Here is a 7,058-nt window from a genome sequence, read left to right on the forward strand (position 1 = left end):
AGAAATGGTGATTGGCTCCTAGACAAAGTAAGCATATCTGACCAGAAGGAGGCTTCACCATGAGGAGAGAGTGCTGGAGAAGCCACAAGAGCCCAGCAAACAAGAAAGTTGGTAACTGGGATAAGTACGGCCCTCTGGGGACCCCATGACCTCACAGCCAACAGATGAGCGCTGCAGAGAGGCTGGTAAACACCAGGCGTGATCACACTGAGGCAGCGGTGGCTAATGTACAGCCTGAACCAGCAAGAGAGACAAATTGAAACACTTTAGGAATTACTGCCATGACCTAGAAGCAGATTTACACCGCACCTATCCAGATGCTAAATATGAGCATGCATCACATGGACACATATGATGCCACATTAGGTTGTATGCATGCAGTAAATTCTTAAAATTGTTGACAACCAAGTAAAAAACAATCCAGGAAATTGTGTGGATTAAAATTAACATTGAAAAGTGACCATGACAAAAATGTATGATGGCCTATCAGGGTCAATGTACATCAAAAGAAAAGGAGTAAGTTTCCACAAAAAATAATCTGAGAAATTCTCCCAAAAAACTAGGATATTTTTTAATTTAAAGGGAGGAGGGTTGGGTACTCAGTGAGGGAGGATGGGAAAATGTCATGACACAATAACCTGCTCCTCTTATCCATGCTAGTCATATCTGTGCTGATTTTCATAAGTCAGGAGTTTAGGCACAAAAATAACTACCAGTCACATCTGCCCTTTATTTGCTTAAATTAATCTGATCAACTGGGACTGAGACAAATGAGGCTGAAGGAAAACCAAAGTTCATAAGAAAGTAGCATTCCAAATCCTGACTCTATTCAAGATGACATTACAACTCACTCAGTTTTTTGCTGGTAACTTCATTCAATTTGCTTCTAACTTTCTATCATTCTGTTTTAGTCTCACTGACTGAAACAAAACACCAAAAACAGTGTAAGGTGACTCTTAATGCCTTGATGTCTGATCTTTACTCAGTGCTAGTCTATGTGATTAAAACTGATTTTTAGTTTCAGTTAAACAAAAAATTGTACAACACGAATCAATATTGGTTAAATTCATCATGCTAGCTTTGCATTTACAGGTTATCACTGACACATGGAAACACAGAGTCTCTCAGCTCTCTGGTACAACCAGTCCTCTAGGCGTCACCGAACCGGATCTGTAGCATAACTAGAAAATCAGTGAGAGCATTTAACTTTTATTTAACTGCGGTTAATTTCCTCTCAATGGAAGTTATGCATTTGTTTAAACAAAAGAAGAAATCAGTTACTAAACAGGAATCAGCTCTTGCCCAACACATGATCTACTGTCTCCATCCATCAGGTCTCGTGAATAGATACATGTTTATTATTGTAGCTCAGGGTGTAAATAGAAGATTTTCTCCTTTATCTTCTCACATATTTTCTGATAAAGCACACAAATCAGATGGGATAATGATGCGGTCAGGCAGAATGTCGTTGTTTAGATCCTCTCTCCGTAATCATTTGTACACAGCCAGCCATCCCTTAATCACATGGATTTGTGGCAGCTGACTGTCCAGCTCTCAAACGTCATCTGTCAGGTCTGGTCTAACCCAGCTGCTCTGCTGCTGCCGGTGTTCAGGTCCCAGAGGCGTGGAAGTGTTCTGTAAGTGTGACCGCATCCAGGTTGTTCCTCTTGTCACCAACTGTAAACGGTGCCTGTCATAGTTACATTTACCTAGAACAATATCAATATCCACAGCAGTGCAAACAGTAATTGGGGGGTGGAAGAAAACAGAAGCCTGATTTTCAGCAGTGCTACTATTAAATCTGAAAAATCCGGCACACATTTGTGTTCAATTTGTAGTGTGTAACTTCCTTGTAGCTGCTTTGAAAACACATTCCCACAGCATGATTGTTCCACCATAATAAATCACCGTGGGAATGGCGTGTTCAGTGTTCTCTCCGCAGCACACACCGATGCAGCACACCTGAGTCAATTAACTGGGTCATTAGCAGAATTCTAGACAACTTGTCTACAAATCTACATACTGATGAGGTGTTTCAGTCATTTGATTCAGGTGTGCTGGACCAGGGCCACATTGAGAAAATGTAGGACACCGTCTATCTGGAGCTGGACACCACTGACGCAGTGTTTTGCATTTAGGACAAAATGTTTCATGTTGGTCTGGTCTAACCAGAGAACCTTCTTCCACACATCATTGCATTCTCTGTGTGACTTTTGGCAGACTGGAATTCAGACTGTTTCTTACCACTCTTTCTTAAAGGGGCAGTATTATGTAGAATCAACTTTTTGAGCTTTATCTCATGCTATAATCTTATTCACTCATCAATAACATACCTGGAGTGTTGCTTTGAGTCTTTCATCTATGTTTGAGAAATCTTTAAGTCTCCCATGGCAACCATTAAGCTGTGCAAAACACCTGGGTGGATCTAGCCCAACCTTTAAGGACAAAGCTCCTCCTTGGAGCTGCAGTCTCCAGGTTCCCAAGCTTCCATCTCACATAGCAGCCCTCAGCACCCCGACTCTGCTCCTTCAGACTAGCCAGCAGCAATTAGCTAACACCTGGTGGAGCTGGGCTTCTGTTTAGCTCTTTATACCAGGGGTCACCAACTCCAGTCCTCAGGGGCTACCATCCTGCAACTTTTAGATTCACCTCTGCTCCAAAATGTCTGAATTCCCTCACCAGCATTTATTCCTCTCTGCAATAGGCTGGAAACTAGCAGTTTATTTGATCCAGGTGTGTTTGAGCAGAGACGCATCTAAAAGTTACAGGATGATAGCCCTCAAGGACTGGAGTTGGTGACCCCTGCTTTATACAAACCACTTCTCAATTCAGTGCTGGTAAAAACGTTGTTAAAAGTTTAATAGAAGAGCCATGTTGTGATGACTTCCTGGAGATGGAGTTTCAGACAAAGCAGGAGTTTTTAAAGAGATAGAGGCCCAATATCAAGGCTTTAAATTACATTTATTTTAAGTTATATTTTATATACACATAATTTTTTTATAACAGCTAAAGGTAACAAAGTTGATTTCACTATAAAATGGCAATATGTGCCTGGATGACATATAACACTGCACCTTTAATGAACAGTTTTGTGAATACTCTCCCACCTGAATTGATTAGTTCAAAGTTTTGGATATACCAAATACTTCTTTACAGGAAACGTTTAATTAGGCCTAATGAAGTGTCTACTTATTTCATTGAATGCTCTACATGTATGAAGGGCAGCATGTCAGTGTTGGTAGTCAGCTGAACAGTCAAAAATACCGTTAGTGGGCGTAAACAAGAAAACACTGGCAGCAATTAACAGCAAATGCAACTGAGACAACCTATGGTGTAACTTAGTGGCTGAACTAATTTTGGAAGTCGTTATACATTTAAACTTAGCAAGAATTAAAAAACATTACAATATATGCAGCTATTTGAAAAAGCTTCATCTCAAACTTCTTTAAAGAAAGACAAGTGTGTGGAGGAGGTGAAACAACTCTCAGATCTCCCCTCACCATTCAGCTGTCATATTTAAGAAGCAGCAGCTTCCTCTAGAGAGCCTTTCCATGGAGGAACTCTGGCGCTTGCTGGCAAAACAAGAACATCCCATGCTCCTTGTGGCTGAGCTGATCCCATGACACCAGCCAGTCTCATGGATCCATAGAGACAGAGTGGGCCACAGTACCAGCCCGAAGCCCCCAGTCTGAGCATGCAAGAGCAGACAGTGGTATTTCATCCTTGGAGAGCCTTGGGGAGCCGAATTTATGCCTCTCTGTGCAGAAACCACACTAAAGTGCCACAGGGCAGCAAATGGGAAAAACAACTTGAGGAACTAGCTAGCGAGGAGAATTTCAGAAGAAGTGCAAAACTGAAAATACCAGACTTGATTTATGGTTGCTTTAAAAAAAACAAGGTTGACTTTCACAGCTGTAAAGACGAAGAAGTCATTCTTTGTTCTGTTGGGAAATCCTTCAGCACATCAGCCTGCAGCAGAAATCTGTTAGTCTTCAAACTGCAAACACGGTAAACTCTAAGATCATTAATATTAGGGAACCTAGATTGGAATCATTTAAACGTCGTCACTGTCTTTGGTCATTTGCATTTATGAAAATGATGTATCATCGCTAAATGCCAGATTATTTAGTACTTTCTTTAAATTCAGAAGTTTCCATACACTAAGACTCAAGGCACATCACGGATTTGTACGCTTCCGATTCCCAACATCTGAGTGAAATATGTTGCAGGACAACACCTCCAACACACAAAATCAAAATCTAAATAATTCAGTCTAAATGATTAAATCTGATCAGTCAGCCTAATGAAGACACTGCTCCTTTCCTCAGTGAAAAAGTGTTAACCAACCCCAGAACAAAAGCAAAAGCCCTGAAGAAGACCAAGGAAGAAGCCATTACTGCAAACACAGCATTTCAAATTCAAAACGCAGTTTGCATATGCAATCAGAAGCAAAGATATTAGCTTCTGGAGATTTATCCTGTGTTTGGCTTGGCCATAATGACAAATGAACATCTGAAAAGAAAAGGCAGAACATACAAACCTGAGTAGATTATTCTGTCACATTTTTTGCTGCTGGAAGGATTGGTGCACTTCACAAAATAGATGACATGAAGAGAAATGAACATTATGTTAAAGCAGCATCAGGACATCAGCCAGGAGGTTAAAGCTTGGAACCAAATGGTTCTAGATGGGCCATGACCCTCAGCGTACCACTGAGTTGGTTAAAAGTGGCTTAGGGACAACAAAGTCAATATTTTAGATTGGTCATCTTCAAGCTATGGCCTTAGTCCTACAGAAAATGTGTGGTTAAAACAAAAAAAGGTTAAAGAGCAAGACAGCATACAAACCTGACTGAGTTACCGCAGGACTTTAAGGAGGAAACTATAAACTGGTGGAAGGAAACCCAAAATGTTTGACCCAAGTCAAACAGTTTAAAGGTGACTCTACCAAATTGGGAGAAATATATGTTTTATATAAAAATAACCACTAAAAAGTTATGCCTCATTTTCCTACCATTTAACAAAAACTGATGATTGTGGTCATCTTAACTGGCCAAAAAGAGAACAAATCTTGTTTAGAAAATAAAAGGTTTAATCTTTTACAACTATAAACCAGGACAAATAAACAGTAAAAATCATGTACATTTTAAACTATTACTATAAGAGCTAAAAATGTGTTCAGAATGTATCTGTCATGTGGTTTTAGCTAATTTCACATTTCGCCACAATCATGTTTTCAGCTTTTAATAAGGGTTATTTAATGGCACTCAAACAACATATAAACACATTTGTTTGAGGTGGCAAAATATTGCATGTTGGCACAAAGAGAGAAAAGAAAAATGAACAAAAGCAGACCACAAAGATTAACCACAATTTGCAACATGTGTGACATCGATCAAAACAAAACAGGCATATTCTTTCATTTTCCTGCATGTCAGTCATGGAGACAAAACAAAACAAAAAGGCAAAAATAAGTTTTCAAACTTATAGAGTCTAGTAAGGTGGTGGCAGGATTTTAGCTGTGTGACCAGAAACACGGAAGATGTTGAATTTATGTGTTGGGCAACAGTGCCACCTGCTGAACAAAATACTAACTGCAATCAGGAACATCTAGGTCGACACTGCATCTCTAATATTAAACAATCATTCAACAAATTAGTTACTTAGTTCAACTTTTATTTCACAAAAGGAAACAACAATTTCTTACTTATAATTTTAGCCTGAAACACTTCAAAGTGGACAAATGGGGAAACATTTAAAACTTATAAATGTGACATACAATGCCTAATTCATTCATTCAGGAAAAATACTTTCACAGCGCCTCAAAAGACTGTTTACACTGGGACACACCAATGGAATCGATGTCAGTGGAGAATATGGAACTACATAAGGTCAAAAGAAGACCTGGTTTGGGGGATTTTCAGGTTTTGTTGTGATAGTTTCAAAATGAAGTGAGTTATACAGGACTTCATCGTCTACTGTATTATTATTCACTAACAGTTATTCACTGACATTGTGATGGACACCAGGGCTCCATCCCTAATAAATGATTGATATTGTATTATGTTGAACTTATTTACACTCCAAATGCGTTTTGTTTCAGTTCTTTGTTTCAGTAACATTGTGACATTTAGTTGAACATTCTTTCTGGGTCCAGAGACTGGCCATCTTTCCTGTTCAGGGAGAATGTGGGGGAAAATGTCAGTTTGTTTCTGATTTAGATTGGTTTAAATTGAGTTTGCTAACTGTTGGAGTGCTTACCTTTCTGAATGAGTCTCCTCAGCAGGGTGGAGCAGCAAAGGGGGACAAGTGCTCCAGGTGCTGTTAAAAAGCTCCTGCAGCATATCACTTTCAGATAGGAGGGGTAATACGCTGAGGAGTTGCATTAAGTTAAATTTATTCTTTGATTGATCTTGCAAATCATTCTAATGATTTGCATGCATGTATATATGTGTTGGTACAGTTTATTGTTTTGTACTAGATTTGTGTTTGCTTCTTGTTTTATTTTATCACCTGTTTACCTGGTATGAATGTTGGAATTGCCCAAAGTATAAAAGCCAGCTTCTTTGTCTTACTGTGAAAATGGGTGTTGGTCTAACTATGACCAGAAGCTCCAAATAAATCTACCTCTACTGCATTTTGTTGCTTCGCCTCCTTCCTGAACGCAGAGCCTTCGCTTTGCATGTTTGAACAATTATTGCCTCTGGTTTGGAAGCTGTGCAACTGGAGAAATGTTTTTGCTCTTACTCTTTTTTTTACTTGGGGACAATTGCTTTGATGGGTAACTGGGCCATAACTTATTTTATCACTCAGTTTTGAACAGTTATAGTAGCCTAGGCTAGCTCCGCTGACCACATGCTAATCAACATCAAAACAAGTTAATGGTGGGTAACTATGGCAACCAGTGACAGTTTAAAAGCCCACTGACGATTTCTGCAAGGCTGCTCTTTGTCTCTTCTGTCTATATGAATATATCTATTTATATCTAGATAGATAGATAGATAGATAGATAGATAGATAGATAGATAGATAGATAGATAGATAGATAGATAGATAGAT

The sequence above is a fragment of the Poecilia latipinna genome, unplaced genomic scaffold (assembly GCF_001443285.1).
Source record: "Poecilia latipinna isolate Pla-1442-1.1 unplaced genomic scaffold, P_latipinna-1.0 Scaffold58, whole genome shotgun sequence".
NCBI classification, from domain to species: Eukaryota; Metazoa; Chordata; class Actinopteri; order Cyprinodontiformes; family Poeciliidae; genus Poecilia; species Poecilia latipinna.